Raw genomic sequence first — 22,893 nt, forward strand, 5'->3', positions numbered from 1 at the left:
TCAATGGGTGGAGTGGCTGATGTGTGGGAGGGAGAAAAGTGACCTTACACTTACAAACAAGGAATTTTGGGACTTGTAGTTGGAGGGAGGAAACTACAACAGGAAATAGCCAGTCCACAAAAAGAAAGCAGCAGTGTTATAGTGGAAGCACAGCATAGCCATTTAGCCCCAAGATAAGCACGGATCCTAAACATGTCCATTACTATCTGGCAGGCAAGTACTAAAATCACCTTATGGTGGATAACCCCTTTAACCCCTTAAGGACCGAGGGGTTTTCCGTTTTTGCATTTTCATTTTTTCCTCCTTGCCTTTAAAAAATCATAACTCTTTCAATTTAGCACCTAAAAATCTATATGATGGCTTATTTTTTGTGCCACCAATTCTACTTTGTAATGACGTCAGTTGTTTTTCCCAAAAATCTACGGCGAAACGGAAAAAAATATCATTTTGAGACAAAATTGAAAAAAAATGCTGTTTTGTAACTTTTGGGGGCTTCCGTTTCTACGTAGTACATTTTTTAGGTAAAAATGACACCTTATCTTTATTCCGTAGGTCCATACGATTAAAATGATATCCTAATTATATAGGTTTGATTTTGTCATACTTCTGGAAAAAATCCTAACAACATGCAGGAAAATGTATACGTTTAAAATTGTCATCTTCTGACCCCTATAACTTTTTTATTTTTCTGCGTATGGGGCTTTATGAGGGCTCATTTTTTGCGCCGTGATCTGTTTTTAGCGGCACTGAAGTTTTTAGCGGTACTATTTTGCATTGATAGGACTTATTGATCTTTTTATTCATTTTTTCATTATATAAAAAGTGACCAAAAATGCACTATTTTGGACTTTGGAATGTTTTTGTGCGTACGCCATTGACCGTGCGGTTTAATTAACTATATATTTTTATAATTTGGACATTTCTGCACGCGGCAATACCATATATGTTTATTTTTATTTACACTGTGTTTTTTTTATTGGAAAAGGGGGGGATTAAAACTTTTAATAGGGAAGGGGTTAAATGATCTTTATTCACTTTTTTTTCCACTTTTTTTTTTTTGCAGTGTTATAGCTCCCGTTACATTGATCACTGCTTTCTCATAGGAAACCAGTGATCGATGATTCTGCCGCTTGATTGCTCATGCCTGGATCTCAGGCACTGAGCAGTCATTCGGTGATCGGACAGCGAGGAGGCAGGTAGGGATTCTCCAGCTGTCCTGTAAGCTGTTCGTGATGCCGCGATTTCGCCACGGCTATCCCGAACAGCTCCCTGAGCTAACCGGCATGCTTTCACTTTTACTTTAGACGCGGCGTTCAACTTGGAATGCCGCGTCTAAAGGGTTAATAGCGCGCGGGACCGCGATCAATGCCGCGCGCTATTAGCCACGGGTCCCGGCCCGCTATGACTTGGGGCCACGCCATGGCCCCGCGTTATAGATCGAGAGTGGACTCATGACGTACCGGTACGTCATGGGTCCTTAAGGGGTTAAAGGGGTACTCCGGTGCTTAGACATCTTATCCCCTATCCAAAGGATAGGGGATAAGATGCCAGATCATGGGAGTCCCGCCGCTGGGGACCCCCGTGATCTTGCACGCGGCACCCCGTTTGTAATCAGTCCCCGAAGCGTGTTCGCTCCGGGTCTGATTACCGGCGACCACAGGGCCGACGACGTGTGACGTCACACCTCCGCCTCCGTGTGACATCACGCTACGCCCCTCAATGCAAGCCTACGGGAGGGGGTGTGATAGCTGTCAGGCCCCCTCCCATAGACTTGCATTGAGGGGCGGAGCGTGAGGTCACACGGGGGCGGAGGCGTGATGTCACATGCCGCCGGCCCCGTGATCGACAGTAATCAGACCCGGAGCGAACACGCTCCAGGGACTGATTACAAACAGGGTGCCGCGTGCAAGATCACGGGGGTCCCCAGCGTCGGGACTCCCGTGATCAGGCATCTTATCCCCTATCCTTTGGATAGGGAATAACATGTCTAAGCACCGGAGTACCCCTTTAACCAAAACTGTAAGTAATGATCAGAGGAGGTTTCAGCCCTTAGACCCTGACCGATCAAACTTTTGACATATTTGTGCAACATCTCAAAAGTTTACTTAAATGACAATATTTCTTTAAGGTGAGAAAAACATGGGTTGTGTATTTCTCTTTAAAATAAAAAATGCCTAACACCCAGTTTTTAAAGTGAAGGCAACAGAAAACAGATTAGACAACATCTGCACACATATTTTACTGTACAATCTTGGTGCCAAAATATTTTCTAAATAAAACATGAATATAATAATGTCTATAAGCGCATGTAGAAATTGTCATTTAATAGGACATCACCTCTAGACAATTTTCTTGTGCTCCCATTAGACATCAACTTAACCACAGCACTTACCATGATTTCTGTAGCAAAGCATTTGTCAGTCAGGCACTATTGATGTATCCCTAAAAGTCACAGTAATAAATAATCGGTTATCTTGGCTTATTTATGACTTTACGTAAACTTGACATATATTGCAATAAAGCTTTATTTAATAGGGTATTTTGATTAAGGTTTCACTTATTGTTCCATTTCTCCTATAAATGTCTGGGGGCATTGTAACATGCCAGGGTCTTCTTCCCATACACTGACAACACTACTGTTCCCTGAACATCTTCATGTGGAAAAATGTCCATTCATTTAGAAAATAACCAGTCCACTAGACCGCAGTAGACACAGTAAAAACTAAATCATACTGGTACTGTGAGTGAATGGAGGAAAAGGATGGCTGTCATCATATCAGAATAAACCATAGATTTATATCCCCATACGTACTTCAGTCTGCTGTGTAACACCAATATATACAGTACTTAAAGGGGTTGTCCAGTGAAAATTATTATTTAACCTATGTGCCCAGACTGTATCATAAGCACAAAAAAAAGCTTCTACTCATCTCCCTTTCTCCCTTTTAGCCTCCGGTTTTGACACCTGGTTTTAGCCGCAACACTTCACAGAGTTGCAGACCCTACATCACATCGCCGCTCAACCAATCAGTGACTGAGGTGGAAAATTACTGCGGCCAATGATTGGATGAGCTGCAATTTGACATGGCATCTGCCGCTCTGTGAAGTTCTGTGGCAGCTGAGACCAGGCACAGATACCAGTGAGCAATGGAGAAGAGTAGATGCTTTTTTGTTCTAACAAGGTAAATGGACAAGGGTTATCTTATTGAAACAACCCCTTTCAGGTCTCAGTATCTCCTGACAGTGATCAGTCTTTAACTAACATATCACCTTGATCTGTGACCTATCTTGGCTTCTATTAACAGGATGCAAATCTGTCACTTGGCCTGAACGACTTTCCAAAGACGGCACCTGACATTGAAAAAATTTAACACGGCAGATCGTTTCCTCAGAAATCTGCCTTAGGTCAGTGTCTATCATGCTCATTCATGTCACATAAAGTCTCCAACAAGCTACAGAAAATGCCTTTTTGGCCATTTAAAATCCCTAGTGAATGGTCAACATCACATAAAAAGTGTATTTCTCTTCCCTTGGATCTTTGTATAGTAAAAGTGATCACTTCAGACGCCAGCATTCCTCCACCAAGATAAAGAAGAATTGGGTTAATAAGACCATAGAGAAGTGAATATTCAGATAACAAAAGTTGTTTAGCACTAGTCTGACTTTTTGTTCCATACATGTAAAGGAAAATAAGGCATTAAAGGGGTACTCCGGCCCTAATACATCTCATCCCCATCCTAAAGATGTCTGATCACGGGGGTCCCCCCAATCTGTCATTCAGCACCCACCTTTGCAAGCTCTCTGCACTCTGCAAGTACTGGAGGCTCCGAGTGTGCAGTGTGACGACCACGGGGCCGGATTATCGTGATGTCACGACTCTGCCCCCCGTGTGACATCACACCCCGCCACCTCAATGCAAGTCTATGGGAAGGGGCGTAACGGCCGTCACACCCCCTCCAATAGACTTGCATTGAGGGGGTAGGGCATGAAATACATGGGGGCGGAGTTGTGACATCATGATTCTCCGGCCCTGTGGTCAACATGCTGCATACTCAGAGCCACCAGCGCTGTGGAGAGCTCGCAAAGGTGGATGCTGAATGACAGATCGCGGGGGTCTCCAGCGGCGGGACCCCCGCGATCAGACATCTTATCCCCTATCCTTTGGATGGGGGATAAGATGTAGTAGGGACAGAGTACCCCATTAAGTGGTTGTTATACTTACAGGTGGTACATTGTTAAATAATGAGGTCTACAAATATGCGAATATGATGTATTTTTGTCTCATTGAGTTACTGTAATGAAATAATATCCATCTCCCTATGTTGACATTTAATCTTTTTAATTGCTTTGGAACAACTTTTGCAATTGCAATAGCAGAAGCAATAAATCCGCTATTCCAATAAATGGAACAATTATGTTAACCACGGAAGTCTAGCTTGTCATTGCCATGAACACAAAGGTATTAAAGTCTTATGTCCATTTGATAAACCTTTCTTCTACATGGGCTGATAAACTTGAAAGGCTTTCTTTCATCTGATTTGGGTAATACAGTAATACTTAACTACTTCTTTGTCTCTTTACCCAGCAGATGTCATTTACCGACAAACAGGATTGTGTTAGATGTCAGGATTTTATTGCTACATAGTTGAGTGTGTGACTCAATTGATGTAAATGATATTTCAAAAATTGCAACATTTTCACATGTTGAAAATTCTAAGCTGAAGGCAAAAGAGATTTATAGTGATTTTGCAACAGCCATTCGTGAAATTTACACATGCAGGAGAACAGTTAAAGGGATTATCCACTATAAAGTGATTTTAGTACTTACCTGCCAGACAGTAATGGACATGTATAGGAAGGATCTGTGTTTGTCTTGGGGCTAAATAGCTGTGTTGTGAATCCACCATAATGCTGCTGATTTCTTTTTTTGAAATGGCTATTTCCTGTTGGAGTTCCATCCCTCTAATGGCAAGTCCCATGATCCCTTGTTTGTAAGTGTAAGGTCACTTTTCTTCCTCAAACACCCCAGCCACCCAACCCATTGCAGCACACCTGAGCTATTCGGGCTGCTCATGAAACTACAATTCCTTGAAGCCTTGTGCAGAATGATCTCCTTCCCATCCAGCGGTTGCTCCACCAATTGAAGCAGGCAGGCTCCCTCTGAACACCTAACTAGTGATGTAATGTCTCCAGTTGCACTGCAACCTGGGAAAACCTGAGACAACCCTCATTTTGTATGCTGCTAAAAATGAACATCGGGGCAAAGATCACATAACATTTGTGAAACCAGCCATCAAACACATGTTCAGACACTAAATTAAACTAATTTACAGTTGTATATATATATATAGAGTCACAAAAAAGTCATACTGACCTCACAATACTCTTGATGATCTACAAAATTGTTCAATTAGTACTGTCTGGCCCCTTTTTCTACAGTAGAGAAAAAAAAAAAAAACAGGAACACCTGGTGCATTACCTGGGGCACTGTAGTATCAGCATGGGGTGGGTTATAAACTGCTCACCTGCTAACCAAGTTATAAACACATTGAACCCACTGACCGGGGAAAAAAAGGTTGAGTTCCACTTGATCTACATCTTACCTCGATCAGTGGGTTCAATGCATGTACAGCATGCAAAGATCTGGAGGCAACCAGTCCGCAATGTCACATATAAAGTAAAGGCAAAGAAAAAAACTTTAGTTTTTTTTCTTTTAAACCAAAATTTTTTAGTGTATACCAATAAAGTTATATCTTAAACAAGAATTTTTTTCTCAGGGCAGTTGACAAGTCCTCTAGCAGCATGTAAACAATATTTTTTACATAAAGACATTAAATAAAATAATAGTGTGGTGACCCAGTACAGGATGTTGTCCTGTAAACATGGCCTCAGGCACTTCCAGTATCACTGTTCTGGGCCCACTACTCCAGGATAAATTGTATTTTGTTATTCTGCCATTTTGTGCTATACATATGTCTATCAGTGTTACTGTAGCCTTAAGTGAAGTCATGCAGAGTGAACCAGCTGATCCTGATGCCCCAATGGGATGCCCCCATTACAGTTAATCCTTATGTAGTGTAGGGGGGAGGAGTTATTAGTTAGGAGTAGTGGTTGGAGGAGAGCTGAGGTACAGTGTGGAGATGAGCTGGGAGAAGTCTGTAATAATCTGAGGAGGTCTAAGGAGAACTCTAAACTCTACAGCAACACAATTTCGAAGAACCCCATCGCACAGGTACAGTTCCAAGCCTGGTTATAAGTTAGAAGCTCCGGGGGAATATTCTTCTGTCAGTCTAAAGTCAGCAAGGGTTGTCACAAGTCTAAAACTATAGTATAAAGTCTGCAGCAGCATAAAACAGTAAATGGAAAACCACTAGCAGCAGGCTCCCAAGGGTTACTCTGTATTTCCCCTATTCTGATCTGTACTGTAAAGGATTTTACTAACATACCTGCCTCAGTGAAAGTTTTCTGTAACCCTGCATCTGTAGTTATTATTGTCCCCAGCGCTTGGTCCAGGAGAACTGTCTAAACTTTGGAACATGGTGATTAATGTTCCCCTGGCGTCCCAAACTATGAATTACATCATTCACACAGTAGACACCAGAATAGAAAACTATTTTTCTGAGCTTAGATATCCTTTCCTATCCTTAGATAACAGATCCACTTTAACTATTCTCATTTATTAATGAAATATATCATGTTTCTGAAGATAGGAGCTGTAAACAGTGCACACTCTCCTATTTCTAAAAGACTCCCGCTATTAAAGGAGTAATTTACATAAAAGGTGTACATAAGAGTATTACGTTTACATGGCTTTCCTTCAGGCATTCCAGTTCCTTCCTACATTCCTAAAATATACTGCTAGATTTAGCAGCTTCCTATAAAATTAGACCTACTGTCATAAGGGTAATACACTTGTGACTGGGGACAGGGACTGATGTTAGTGATGACGAAAACTGTACCATATAGGCATTTAAAAATAAATGTGTTCTGTGAATCCATGGACATTTTGCACCAAACGTAAACCCCTGATATAAAGTCCATTACAGAAGTCAAGTTTAATATGTAAGGACATTTTATTAAATAGCATTTGCATTTTTCTGACCATTGCTATCTTATGTGGTTAGTCTTAAAATTAAGTCTCATAACCAAATGATTGATTGGACCACAAACTAATATTGTGTATATTCCCACAAGACAAGTTTTGACCCATCAAGGCTTTAAAGGGGTACTCCGGTGGAAAACTTTTTTTTAAATCAACTGGTGCTAGAAAGTTAAACAGATTTATAAATTACTTCTATTAAAAAATCTTAATCCTTCTAGTACTTATGGCTGCTGAATACTACAGAGGAAATTATTTTCTTTTTGGAACACAGAGCTCTCTGCTGACATCATGACCACAGAGCTCTCTGCTGATATATCTGTCCATTTTAAGAACTGTCCAGAGTAGAAGAAAATCCCCAGAGCAAACATATGCTGCTCTGGACAGTTACTATGTCAGCAGAGAGCTCTGTGGTCATGATGTCAGCAGAGAGCACTGTGTTTCAAAAAGAAAAGAATTTCTGCTGTAATATTCAGCAGCTAGTAAGTACTAGAAGAATTAAGATGTTTTAATAGAAGTAATTTACAAATCTAATGTGCAAGGAGAAGGTGAAAAAGTCGGCAGACTCACCAAGGCTTCTTTTTTCAGGGTTGCTTCTTTATTAAATACTCACATACAAAACTTTGTGCGAAAGGGGAGAGAGGATCACATGGAGAGGGGTATTCACTGTCTTGCCAGACAGTGAATACCCCTCTCCATGTGATCCTCTCTCCCCTTTCGCACAAAGTTTTGTATGTGAGTATTTAATAAAGAAGCAACCCTGAAAAAAGAAGCCTTGGTGAGTCTGCCGACTTTTTCACCTTCTCCTTGCACATTGTATTTGACTCGTCTCACAAGTCAGAGCACTACCTCAGCTTCGGGGATTACTCCTATTCATCCTAGATCCAGGTCCTTTTCGGTGGTCAGCAGCAGTGCCGGACATTGATATCTCTGTTTTTTGCCTTTAATTTACAAATCTGTTTAACTTTCTATCACCAGTTGATTTAAAATAAAATAAAAGTTTTCCACCGGAGTACCCCTTTTACTCCATCAATTAATTGTAGTATCTGGCACCAAGTGGCAGCAGATCCTGTAAGTTGCAAGGTGCAACCTAAATGGATCTGACTTGATCTCCAGCACATCCCAAAATACTTGATCAGTTTGAGCAAGAATTTGTTTGTGTTAGAATTTGTAGTGCAAGGCAACACCTTCAACTGTTTATCATATTCCTTAACCAGTTAACCCCTTAAGGACCAAGGACGTACCGGTACAACCTTGGTCCTGCTCCCGTGATATAACGCAGGGTTACACGGTAACCACGCATCATATCACGGCGGGCCCAGCGTCATAGTGAAGCTGGGACCCGCCTCTAATAGCGCGCAGCGCCGATCGTGGTGCTGCGTGCTATTAACCCTTTAGCCGCGCGCTCAGAGCTGAGCCACACGGCTAAAAGTGAAAGTAAAAACTGCCGGTTAACTCAGTGGGCTGTTCGGGATAGCCGTGGCGAAATCGTGGCATCCTGAACAGCTTACAGGTCAGCGGGAGGGTCCCTACCTGCCTCCTCGCTGTCCGATCGCCGAATGACTGCTCAGTGCCTGAGATCCAGGCATGAGCAGTCAAGCGGCAGAATCATTGATCACTGGTTTCCTATGAGAAACCAGTGATCAATGATAAAGATCAGTGTGTGCAGTGTTATAGGTCCCTATGGGAGCTATAACACTGCAAAAAAAAAAGTTTTTAAAAAAAGTGAATAAAGATCATTTAACCCCTCCCCTATTAAAAGTTTGAATCACCCCCCTTTTCCCATAAAAAAAAAAAACACAGTGTAAATAAAAATAAAAATAAACACATATGGTATCACCGCGTGCAGAAATGTCCGAATTATAAAAATATATCGTTAATTAAACCGCTTGATCAATGGTGTACGCGCAAAAAAATTCCAAAGTCCAAAATAGTGCATTTTTGGTCACTTTTTATATAATTTAAAAATGAATAAAAAGCGATCAATAAGTCCTATCAATGCAAAAATGGTACCGTTAAAAACTTCAGATTACGGCGCAAAAAATTAGCCCTCATACCGCCCCATACACGGAAAAATAAAAAAGTTATAGGGGTCAGAAATGACAATTTTAAACGTATTAATTTTCCTGCATGTAGTTATGATTTTTTCCAGAAGTACGACAAAATCAAACCTATAGAAGTAGGGTGTCATTTTAATCGTATGGACCTACAGAATAAAGTTAAGGTGTCATTTTTACCTAAAAAATTTACTACGTAGAAACGGAAGCCCCCAAAATTTACAAAACGGTGTTTGTTTTTTTTTCAATTTTGTAACACAATGATTTTTTTTCCGTTTCACCGTAGATTTTTGGCCAAAATGACTGACGTCATTACAAAGTAGAATTGGTGCAAAAATAAGCCATCATATGGATTTTTAGGTGCAAAATTGAAAGAGTTATGATTTTTTAAAGGCAAGGAGCAAAAAACGAAAATGCAAAAACGGAAAAAACCCTGGTCCTTAAGGGGTTAAGGACCACAGTTTTCATTTTTGCACTTTCTTTTTTTCCACCTCACCTTCTAAAAATCAGAATGCTTTCAATTTTGCACCTACAGCCCCATATGAGGTTTTTTTGTTTGTTTTTTTGCGCCACCAAATTGTACTTTGTAGTGACATCAGTCATTTCACCACAAAATTTATGGCAAAACCAGAAAAAAAATATTTGTGGGGAAAAATTGAAAAAAAAATGCCATTTTGTAACTATTGGGGGGTTCCGATTCTATGCAATACATTTTTCGATAAAAATGACACCTTATCTATATCTATATAATTTATATAGATATTATTTTATAATCAAATAAATTTGGGATCAGACCTCAAGGTATAAACTGACTAGTGTTATAGGTGTGTTATTATTTACATAATAGTAGAAGTGTAACTAGAGTAATAATATGTAGCTGGTTTTATATAAAATTGCATAATTTATTAGATAAATACAATGACTGTATCTGAGCAGGGCCCTTGCTACAGATCTAGTGATATATGTTTAATAAAATCATATTGATGTTGAAGCTCGTCATCATTAATACAGGTATCTTGTATCTGCAGGTCGGGCGCAGCCTGTGCCTAGCTGTATAGCCCATCCTAACTGGATAGACTGTATCTCTACTCTGCTAACTCTTGATACATTCAGAAAATACTTTATCCCTGCACTGAAACTATTACTGTAACCTACAACTGTTATTAAACTGAGATATCCGTTGCTTAGTGTTGCTCACGAATATTCGCAATTCGAATATTATTCGCGAATATCGCATATTCGCGAATTCGCGAATTTCGCGAATATAGCGCTATCTATTCGTAATTACGAATATTCGTTTTTTTTTTTCACAGTACACATCACAGTGATCACCCCTCTCTGCTTCCAGCTTGTGTGGTGTAAAGAAGGCTGTAATACTACTGTGTGAGACTGGTGCGCGAAAATTTGCATATACGAAAATTAGCATATGCAAATTTTCGCATATGCAAATTTCCGCGCGTACTAATTTTGTATATGCTAATATTCACATATGTTAATTTTCGCATACGCGCATTTTCGCATATGCGAAAATAAAACGAGAATATAACGAATATGCGAATATTCGCGAATATATGACGAATATTCGTCCATATATTCGCGAATATTCGCGAATTCGAATATGGCCTATGCCGCTCAACACTACCGTTGCTGGCATCTGATACAGTAATTCAGTCATCCCACTTATGGCTTCATATTGGATCTAGCATAACCAACGTGATTACTTGACTTTAAAGTCTACGAATAGAGACTTTATCATTAAAGGGTACCTCTCATCAAATAAACTTTAAATATATTTTAAATTAATGAATGTTGAATAACTTTCCAATAGCATGTTAATGAAAAATATGCTTCTTTCTATTGTATTTTTCCCGATCAGTCCTGTCAGCAAGCATTTCTGATTCATGCTGGAGTCCTAAACACTCAGAGCGGCCAGCCTGCTTTGTTCACAGCCAAACAGGCTCTGAGTGTTCTCCTTTGTGAACAAAGCAGACTGGCAGCTGGTAGTGTTTAGGACTCCAGCATGAGTCTGAAATGCTTGCTGCCAGGACTGGTAGGGAGACCCCTAGTGGTCATTTCTTCAAAGTGGAAAATTTAATAGAAAGAAGCATATTTTTTAATAACATGCAATTGTAAAGTTATTCTGCATACATTAATCTATAATATATCAAAAGTTTTTTTGATGAGAGGTACCCTTTAAGGCTGGGTTCCCATCATGATTTGAAGTTCCGATGCACAGATACGATTTTGGAAGCTCGAATGCAGCCTATTTACTAACTTTGTTTTATTTTCATCCTAGTATTGTTTAATAAACTTATCATTATTTTATTAACCATATATCACTAGATCTGTAGCAAGGTCCCTGCTCAGATATTAGTTGTTGTATTTATCTAATAAATTATGCAATTTTACATGAAACCAGCTACATATTATTACTCTAGTTACACTCCTACTATTATGTAAATAATTACACACCTATAACACTAGTCAGTTTATACCTTGAGGTCCGATCCCTAATTTATTTGGTTTTAAATTATTTTTCGGCACTATGAGTATAGTTCAGTACCTTGGTCAAAACTCTGCCCAGTTCTTTTTAGTGTGTAGCCACTCAATTTTCGTGTTATTATTTTATATAACTATTTAAAAAAAATATAACTACATGAACCAAAATTAGTATGTGTAAAATTGTTATATTCTGACCCTTATAACTTTTTTTTTCCATATACAGGGATGTATGTGGGCTAATTTTTTGCGCCATGATCTGAAGTTTTTATCGGTATCATTTTTGTTTTGATGGGACTTTTTGATCGCACATTTTTTTTAGGGTATACAAAGTGACCAAAAATAAGCAATTTTGGACTTTGGAATTTTTTATGCATACGCCATTGACTGTGCCGCTTAATTAACATTATATTTTAATAGTTCGGACATTTATGCACGCAACGGTACCACATATGATTATTTTTAAATTCTTTATTACACTATTTTATTTCCAAAAATGGGAAATGGGGGTGATTCAAACTTTTATTAAGGGAGGGGCTTATTCACATTTATGAACTTTTTTTCTTTACACTTTTTCTTATTTTTTTTTTAGCTGTAGGGGACTATAACATGCAATCTTTTGATTGCATACACTATTCAATGCTATGCCATAACATAGTATTAATCAGTGTAATCGGTGCTCTGCTGCTCCAGCCTGCATGGAAGGCTTGGAGCAATAGAACGCCGATCGGACAGCAATGAGAAAGGTAAGCACCCTCCTGCTGTCCTTTCAGCTGTTCGGGATGCAGCGATTTCACAGCGGCGGTCCCGAACAGCCCTCCAAGCTAACCAGCAACTGTTTTCTCCTGTTTTAGATGCCACCATCAACTTTGATTGCAGCGTCTAAAGGGTTAATACCGGACATCAGCCCGATCAGCAATGTCTGGTATTAGCCACTGGTCCTGGTTGCTGATAGCAACCGGGACCCACCAGGTATGAAGCACGCTCAGCTCCTGAGCGCGCTTCACATAACGGGAGCCGGCTATGGACATAAATATATACGTCCGTGGTCGTTAAGGGGTTAAACTATTCCTGAACAGTTTTTGCAGTGTGGTAGAGTACATTATTCTGGTTAAAAGGACCACTGCCAGTGCATTGTTTCAGCTGTCTTCTTTATGTACATTTAAAAAACTGGTGGGTACTAACAGTGCATATCTTGGGTATTGTCTTCCATTTATCTTTGATCTAACTATGCAGATTTAGCCTGGAGAAGTAATTTGCTCATCTAGCTGATGAGACCCTTATCAATGGCTAGTTCAATGGGGCTGTAGCATTTAACTGAATACTGTCCCCAACTCTGCAAGTCGAGTGAGTTGTGTATGAAAGCAGTGAAAGTCCATAGACTTTAACTTCATCTGTAAAGTGAAAATCAGAGCAAAATCAAATTAAAATGGATCAATTCACTCATTTCTAGTCTGACTCTACTCTAAGAAATAGATAATCCATTAATGAAGTTGAGTCATAGAAGTTCTTAAAACATCAACAGAGTTGGAACTTTTTGTAGAAGACTGTACTATGCAATTCCTGAGTCCACAGAAGCAGGACACAATTCATGGGAGAGACTTGAATTTTATGGTGATGGAAACTAACAACTTTTCATCAGTCAGATGTAAGATTTTCTCCCCACTCTCATTTAGTCCTTGGAATATTTCTAACCTTAAGGGGCACACGAGTCATTTAGATGTCCTCTGCCCAGAGTATTAACATGGCCACTGGGTCAAACAGCAACTTTTTGTTTGCTGTGTCAGAACCATTAAGCATAACTGCATGGGTGCCCCTGGAATAGGAATGGGGGGACAGATGAAGGTTAGTCCTATATTCAAGATACAGAATAGAAAGGCCGCACTCACCAAGTCTTCACAAAGTGCTTTATTCCATCCAATGACAAGAGGGGATACTACATGTGGGTGCTGTGCAAGAGCATTCAAAGCAGCTCCCACACTTTGTTCAGAGGGATCTCACTCCATTTCCATTTTAAAGCAGGCTGCTGGTTGTCAAGTGTGCTCTATTTTATATAGAACAGTGAATCCAAACATGTGATTGTAGATGTGAACTGGCACTACTTCATGCAACTTCTATATATATTTGCAGTCTGCAGATAAACTCATGTGGGTAGCTGACAGTATGCACAATTGGTGGTGCTGTGCCTAAAGTCCAGTGACAGTCCAATATTCAAGATAAAGAATAGAAAGGCCACACTCACCAAGTCTTCATAAAGTGCTTTATTCCATCCATGGACAAGAGGGGATACTACATGCAGGTGCTGTGCAGGAGCATTGCCTTGGTTAGGGCCAAGCAAGGACAGTAGTGATCGCTTTTCCTTTCTGTAGTGTTACCCAACCAGTGTGTCTCCAGCAAAACTAAAACTCCCACACTGGTTCGAAAACATTGTTTTAGACCTCCCAGAAATAAACATCCACTCCAGTTTCTTAGGAGATTGAGTCATTAAAGTGTACCTGTGGTAAAAAAAATAAAAATAAATAAGTTTTATATAATGAAGATAATACCATTATACGTATATTTGTAATATACATTGGTTAAAAAATATGTATATTTTTGTACCTGCAGTTATTGTCTGTGTGTCTCTATGAGGAGTCCAAATACAGGAAGTGAGGGTGGGCAAGAAGGGTTCTGTGCACTAAGAAAAAGCAGGACAGTGTGCACTGAGGCTCTATAACGTGCTCCTGGCACATACAGCAGGATGATTGACAAGCCAGGAGTCTGCTCAGAGCCCTGCTCGTCCTACCCTCACTTCCTGTTTTTGGACTCATCATAGAGACACACAGACAATAGCTGTAGAGACAGCATTTTTTCACCCAAAATATACACAATTTTTAACCAATGTATATTACAAATATACATATATTGGTGTTATCTACATTATATTAAAATATTTTGTTGATGACAGGTACACTTTAAGGGTTAAGGGGAAATTCTTAATTACCAATTTATCTGGAAACCTAGTTTAGTACAAATAATAATCTGGCAAGTCTTAGGATCAAGTATCAAGGAGGAACTGGAAAATGGGTGGTCACAGAAGAAGTCTGCTAGATCACAGGGGCAGCAGAAGGAAAAGAGGTAGGTGATTGCAGACCACTCAGTAAACTGTTTCATTTCTTTGTGGCAGGAACTTTGCTTGGCCACTTGTTTGGCAAGTTAATAAACATCAAGAACCAGGGGAGTACATACAGCCGTACTGTTTAACTTTATGGCCTACTGTTCCTGTCATGGTTATATACTGGAGATGTGAATTCTCTAGGCCATTATCCATTTGATGCTGACTAAACTTGGGTGAGGAGTCTAAGGGATTCTCTGACATTTACCTGTAACCCCTGCATGGGAAGTAGTAATGGTGGCATAGTTAGGAATGGTCATCATCAGGAAGCTGTTAGGACGGAATAAGCCAGAGGAGTAGACAGGAGTAGTGGAGCTAAGGGTCAGAGCCAGGAGTAAAACAACAGGTACCTGACAAACAATCCAAAGGGCAAGTGAGATGCGATACCTAGGAAAAAGGCTGAGATCTGGATGAAGGTCAAATAGAAATAAGAATCAGATGCACCAGGAACAGTTGGCAAAAAAGGGTATAATTCTCAATTAGCAACAAAGGCATGGTATGCCAATCCCCTTTAAACAGACTGTGAGCCCTGATGACATCTGCAAGTAATAGTTGCCTTAGAAAACTAATGCCAAAGTGCAATCAGAGCAAGAAAGTTGTAGACACAGTGCTGGAACCATGCAAGCTTAGTCACAGTTACAATTCTTCTATTTCCTTAGTTAAGTTCTGTAGCTTATCTGTCCCTTTAAGACACTTTAGGCAGTGAAAAGGGACCAATATAGGCAGTGTCTGACTATTCTGTGGCTTCAAATCCCCAATTCACTGTGTGATCAGACCTAATGGACTAGCTTTTGCTCCCCATGTACCCCATGACCCTGTTGCTAGGTATACCAGTTGCCCCTCCATTGTTTACTTTTGGTAGATACTAATTAAAGCATATCAGAAACACTCCACATGACCATTTTGGAGATGTTGTGACAGTCTTCAAGCCATCACAATGGAGCCCTTATCAAGTTGACTAGATATCTAGGTTATGTTCCCATAATGCAGTTCAGGACCACATACAAGAAAAAAAAAAACACATTTGAAAATTATGCTCTTTTTTACCAAAACATTGACTTTGAGAACAACACACAACAAATAGCTGCACAGCAAAACCACAACAATGTGCATTTTTTAAAGTATGTGAATACACCCTTGGGCTATGTTCACACGTCGGAATGTCCTGTCGCTAGGAGCGCATGGAATGCACTGTCTCAAATACAGCAATGCATTCTGTGCGCAGTCCACAGAAGGAATGGACATGTTCATCCTTTCTGCAGACACTGTGCACAGTGCAGCAGAATTCCATTGAATTCAATGAGACTCTGCAGCAGAATCTGCATGTGGAACTCCAATGCGGAATTCCGCACGTGTGAACATAGCCCTACAGTACTTTTACACAGAACAGAAAAAAACACTGTGTTACTGTATGTAAATATGCAGCTGCAAGCTCATTCTAGATCATTAAATATTTGTTGCTGATTTGCCGCATCAGACATAGGTGTGAAAATGCAAAAAATATATTGTGTATTTCAAATTGGTAGTCTGCAAAATGTCTGCAGCAAAATCCACACCACTGGTTTCATTGTAGATTTTTACTTCCCAGTTAAAGTCAGTGAGGAAAAACCAAAGTGGGTCTAGGTCCACACTGTTTTAGTGCTTTAGTCAGATGTATCTATCGGCATAACACATAACAACATGAGATGGCGATGTATACTGTAATGAAGGGCAATAAATGCCATTTATGACCCAAACGGGATTCCATTTGGGACATATGTGTTATTTTACGTGGATTCAAAAATGTGGTCTGCTGTGTTGTCCAGTCTGCTTAAAATAAAGCATATGTTTACTAACTGAGCCAAACTCGGGCTATTAAAATGAATAGCATTTGTTGCCCTCAGTGTCAGTATATGTGGGCATCCCATTTTTAGTGGGTGTGCCAATGGATATGTTTGATGAAGCTTTAACGCAGTATGGAACTAGCCTTAAAGAGGTTAGCTAACATAAGGTGACTTTAGTCATTAAGTGTTATATAGTAATGGACATGCTTTCCAAGGATCTATGCTTGTGTTTGTGGTAAATGGCTGTGTCCTGTTACCCCATCACATGGCTGGCTTGTTTTTGGGAACTGGCTGCTTCCTGTTTCTGTGGCCTCCCTCAGACTACAATCCCCAGGATTCTTTGTTTGAAGGTTCTTTGTTTGAAGGTGGAAGTGACTTATTTCCCTCCCACACATCAATCACCCCACCCATTGCAGCACAGCACAACCTGACACACAAGCTGCGGATCTGTGTGATGATGAATGTATGCACATGTGCACTGGTAACGTCATCAGGGGGCTGGTATGCAAAATAAATTGGCATACAAGGGATTTAAAATTGCAGGTTAATTTCTCTGCAGATTTCCCTGCATATTTTCCCTGCAGCGTGTAAAGGAGCTTTCTTAAAATCCCAATCACATTGATACTGTAACACGTAGCGGTTTTTCGGCACACAAATCTACTGATGTGAAAGTACCCTACACTTGCCTATTTTTCCTGCTTTTAACTTAATGTATAGGAGAACACAGCAGTCTGTGCTTTCTTATACAATGGACCACTGCAAAATAAGTAATTGTACAGAATTTTTTTTGTGGCGGACATTTGCGACTCTATAGCATACACCTGGTGTATACGTCAGAGGTATACGTCAAGGGACAACCCTGATGTATAGTAAAACGCGGAGTGTACATGGCCTCAGCTCTGATATATTCTCTCCACTTGCCATTGGGTTCAGCTGATGCAGATAAACACTGGTAATGTCAGAGAGGTCATCTGCTTTCAAATCATCCTTATTACTGCAGCTGATACCTGGGGAGGAAGAGGAAATTTGCTGTTCACAACCCTAGCTGAAGAAAATTCTTTACCAACCCCCTCCTGAGGAAACCTGGAATAATAATGTCATTTAGAAAGGGGAAAAAATTGAAAATCTATGGCAATCCGCTGGCGCTGAAGACAGATCACATACTGCAGAATATATATTTCAGTTAGCTCGGCACCTGGGTATGTTCGCTATGTTATTCTGGTTATGATTTGTTTAATATCAATTGCTAGAAATATTTCTATAAAGGCTATTCCCCAGTCTAGCAGACCCTACAAACAGTGCAGATGAAGGGATGCAGAGGGGTCATCATGCTGAGAAATGTAAATGACCCTGGCTGGGCTGAGTTTGGTTAGGAGGGGGAGGGGGAGAGAGGAAAGACAGCAAGAACAGGCTGGGAGAGACTAAGGGGAGCACTAGCTTCATCTCTTAAAGGGAGGGGAGAAAGGGAGCTCAGCTGCAGTTTGTGGCTGTGTCTGGTTTGTGCAGAAAATTCTAGGCATCCGCTCTGGAAAAATATATAGCTCAGCACAGCTGAGGCTTCTTCTATCAGGGAGAATAATGTCCGTCTCCTTTTGAAAATGGGATGGATCAGTACAGGTGACTTCAATTCAGGAGGATGGAGAGGCTGAGGATGACAATAAGGTAAGAGATGACTGGGTATATGTCTCCATGCATCATTATATGCTATACACTGGGGCTTGTCTGAACACTACAACAGGGAGATGACATTAAAGAATGCAGAACCATTGTGCTAGGAACCTCTGGGTACCGGTTGTCTATGGAGGACTGGATGTCTGTCAGCTTATTGTGAAGGGTGCAGAAGAGGGTTGCTGCTATTCTACAAATACAGTAGGTGTTGTATTCCCCAATTGTAAGCTGCTGCAGAGCATGTCCTGCATTGTGAAATGTGCATGCCATTTTATTCCAAAGTAAGCAGTGGCTGTCATTTTTCCATAGCTTGATGGTTTCTTCCTATTAAAGCACCTGTATTTCCACAAACAGTGCTGTATATGGCCCATTGTGTGTCGCCTTCTAGTAAATAGAAGGGATTATTAGCTGTAAATAACAAAGAAATGCTGCACTTGCCTGAAGAGTGCTGGAGGCTTGGAGTTGGCGTTGAGCAATGAATGCATGTATACCGTTCACTTAAGATCTGGGTATTTAAATGGCATGAGAAGCATGCTGCACATTGGCATTCAGAAATGGCAGAGTGTATCAGGAAGCATGTAAGCCTATTTGGACTGCTGCTTTCAACTCTGCAGTCTTCAGTGATACAGAAGGGGCTGAGGGTGTATTCACCCTTTGTGTTCAGTCTACATCAACCTGGTGTAGGGGTTTGCGCTGGCAATGATTGGGTTAAAACACAATGTAACTTTGGTAGTGCGGTATGGAACCATGTATCTCAGGCGGAACCTTTTTTATGTATAGGGGATAAAGAACATGTTTATACTGTATTCCCAGTTGCCATTGTAAGTGACATTGTGTTGCAGTATTCTGACTTTCATATGTTATCAGTTATAGCTCTTTTTACCTTTAAATTAACTTTGTGTTTTGCAATGGAAAGAAGATGTAAGGGACTTTTATGTCTATTCGCTGAAGACATCTTTGAGCCGCTGCTACTTGATCTGGAGTCTAGTCAAGTCAATGAACAATATGGCAGAGCCATTTTTATTGATAATGTTTGGTTTAGTCACTAGGCATGTGACTAATATGGCTTCACCCATTTCAGCTAGAACGTCTACAATGTGTTCAACTATGACTGATTCCAGTGTCTTATTTTACTCCGACGTATAATGTCACAAACATAGGGTGACATCTCTGTTTACAATGTTCTCATTATATCTGAACTGCAACAGCTTGCCAGGTATTATTCCTCTTTCTGGATACTCTATTGGGAGGGCTGTCTGGCAACCTAAAATAACAAGCCGGTAGCATGCCCAAACCCCTCCACTATGTTACTTCAGTGTGTAAGTTTCTCAAAGGCATGCCCAGTGGAGGCTGGGTGCATTGTGCTAGAGTAGAGAGGAGCCAGTGATAGCATGGGGAAGGCTGGCTGGCTGGCTGCATTCTTCCTTTCCAGCCACTGAAGTCAACTGGACTGGGTTCAGAAGCAGTGACTGGCTTAAATATTCAGCGAAAGGTAAGGAGCCTTAAAAGCGATGTGCTAGAGTGTGATAAGGGATTAATGCTGGCAAAGAGATGTGATAAACCCGCCTGATGCTTATTATGCACATTTCTTTAATAAACAGGCAGCTTTTTATAGCATTCTGTATTCTAAGCAGCAGCTGTCAGTATGAAACACCCCAAGGCCATCATTACTATTTCAAAACGTTGATTTTATAGGTCTTTGAATCCCCCACCTGAAAAAGAAAAGCCCCTTTTTTCTTTTCAGGACCTTAAATACCTGTAATTGTTTTCTGTGTTGGAGTTGTTTCTTTGAGAAGATGATATGGCCAAGGCAGTCACTGCTGCTATTATGATGGGGGTACTAATAATTCTACACCAAAAAAATGGATATAGATCATTTGACTTTGTTAAATGCTTAGTCGATGAGATTGTATCATTAAAACATGGGAGGCAAACAGACAATGCAGTTCTAATACATCTGAGATGTAATAATGCCTTGTAAGGTTCCTCTTCTTCACGACCTTCTTGAACTGATCTTATAGATGCCATATTTATCTTTTTATTTTCTTAAGATCTTCTTGCTAAATGTGACATTATGATCATTTCTACGGAACGATAAAACATTAAATATTATTTCTTATTTGGAAAGGGTGCACAGATGGGAATGTTTACTGGCCAAGTCCAATCGTCTTGAGACAACCAATGAAGTATTTTTCTATACTGTGCAAAACAAACTGGATCAGCCATGTACACCAAAATGTATAGGGAAGCAACTGTCCCATTCATTGACCTCTTATAAGATCAAGGCGTGCAACCTACGTCATGAGTAAAACCACAAGTGACTAGCTGAGTGACAGGAAGAGGTATCTATCCAATCACAAATCTGTCTCCTAGAATTCATGAATCAGCTCCTGTGTACCCGGTATGTGATGTTACGCTACCAGAACAGACTCTTATTGGGACCATTGGAAGATAGACTGTTCCCTTTTAGTTTGCATTAATAAGGGCTTATTGCTGTCTGGTTGCTAGGAGATATTAGACATCTTAACATGGTAAAGGCCCATTTCTTCTAACAGTAAGCTTATCTTTCAGAACTAGGAACATTTGGAAGTGAGCAAAACAACCAACAGTATAATAGTCATTATTAATAATTCATAGAAGTTATTACTCTGCTTTTCCAAATCATTAATGAATTAAACGTCCTGTTGACAAATCATGAAAACTGACTCGTCTAATAACAGCACATATACTTGCCTAAATGATTTTCATCTTTTGCACTTTCTAGCATAGATATAATGCGCATAGCCCAATATGTAACTGTGTTTATACATTATACATTCATCTGTATGAAAACTGTACACATCAATGTAAATTCCTGTAACACAAACACATTCAGATTAATAGAAAGGATTCAGTGTCTGAAATGTCTGCACTGTGTGAATATACCCTGATGATATTTTTGCTAGCTGTTATTGGAAACCCATACCAGGCCTGCCGAAGGAAACAATTAAAAGTGGGCTTCAAAAATGAACTGATGTAGTTAAAGGGGCTCAATGATAAAAAAAAAATAAAATCATGATATCCTGCTAAGGGTGTAAAATAATAAAACACACTACACCCAGTCTGTCTACTTCACTACCTCTGTTTATTTCACCTGATAATGTTCAGAATGTGAGTATAGTGTAGTTTATTTTACCACCTTAGCAGGCTGCCATGCATCTTTTCAATCCGAATCAGGGAAGCTCTTTAAAGGGTTACTGCAGTGGAAAACTAATTTTTCAAAGTCAACTGGTGCCAAAAAGTTATACAGACTTGTAAATTACTTATATGTAAAAATCTTAATCCTTCCAGTACTTATCAGCTGATCTATGTTCCACAGGAAGTTGAATAGTTCTTTTCTGTCTGACCACAGTGCTCTCTGCTGACACCTCAATCCATGTCAGGAACTGTCTAGAGCAGGAGCACATCCCCATAGCAAACATATGCTGCTCTGGGCAGTTCCTGACACAGACAGAGATGTCAGCAAAGAGCATCATGGCCAGTGTATTCAACTTTCTGTGGAAAATACAGCAGATGAAAAGTACTGGAAGGATAAAGATTTTAAATCTTTTTGGCACCAGTTGACTTTAAAAAAAAAAAAATCCACTGGAGTACCCCTTTAATAATGTTTCCTACATCAAATTTATGTATAGGGAAATATGCTTAGCTCCCAGTCTATACAGTAAACATTTTCATAGATCTGAATGGTAAAAGAACTGTGGAGCACTCACCAAGGCTTTTCAGCCAGCGGCTTTTTTATTGTAACATATTACAGTCGGGATACATTCAGGGGAGGATGGTATGGACGCAGGGGTATTCAAGACGCGACGGGCCATTTACGAGCCAGAGCGCTTTGTTAGGCCGATGCGCATAAACGGTCCGTCGCCGTCTTGAATACCCCCGCGTCCATACCATCCTCCCCTGCATGTATCTCGACTGTAATATGTTACAATAAAGGAGCCGCTGGCTGAAAAGACTTGGTGAGTGCTCCACAGTTCTTTTACGGTTCATATCAGCTGCTTTACTTACATTGCGTGGTAGCACCGATGAGTGTGTCTGAATTGGCTTCCAGGGACTGTGTGGATCAGGTGTCCGCCTGCTGATTTTATGCAACATAGGGAAGGTGCTGAGAAAATTCACATGTATGCAAGATAGTGGATCTTGCATACGTGTGAATTTTCAAAGATCTCTGTTACTGAACAGGTAATTTTTTTTTTTTTTTTTTTTCATATCTGTGTCTGTACAGGGCATATATCACTCCATCATTGTCATAGGTATATATTGGTGAGTCCCCCCAGCATCTAGCTCACGCAAAACTGAAAGACACAGTGTGAAAATAGCCTAGAGGTACCCATATACATATTGTTCATAAAGTGTAATTTCACCACATAAAATCATTTTAAGTGATCTGTAACTGGCTGTCACCGTCTATAAAGTAGTAAGCTGTTTTAGATATTTTTGCCCATAAAGGTGCCCTGTCACCTTCAGTAAATTTGATTTGGCGGGCACTTATCTCTCCTTATTCCTACATTAACATGTGTTTAAGGTGTTGATTGTTCATATCATGTATATGGG

General features: G+C 40.1%; 1 protein-coding gene across 14 annotated transcripts in view; it reads left to right on the forward strand.

Moving 5' to 3' along the window:
- Window positions 1-22,893, forward strand: part of MAGI2 (membrane associated guanylate kinase, WW and PDZ domain containing 2) — a 923,418-nt gene that overhangs the window by 395,838 nt on the left and 504,687 nt on the right. Inside the window, exon 1 of one of the 14 annotated variants that reach the window (XM_056573433.1) lies at window positions 17,812-17,831. The exons of 10 other annotated variants lie outside the window; for them this stretch is intronic. The gene's annotated coding sequence lies outside the window, so the exon portion shown is untranslated. Of the gene's footprint in view, window positions 1-17,811; window positions 17,832-18,072; window positions 18,295-18,389; window positions 18,502-19,659; window positions 19,793-22,893 lie in introns of those variants that run through there. 3 more of the 14 variants (XM_056573430.1, XM_056573432.1, XM_056573431.1) reach the window with 3 other exon arrangements.

This window comes from Hyla sarda, chromosome 4, assembly GCF_029499605.1.
Source record: "Hyla sarda isolate aHylSar1 chromosome 4, aHylSar1.hap1, whole genome shotgun sequence".
In the NCBI taxonomy this organism is placed as follows: Eukaryota; Metazoa; Chordata; class Amphibia; order Anura; family Hylidae; genus Hyla; species Hyla sarda.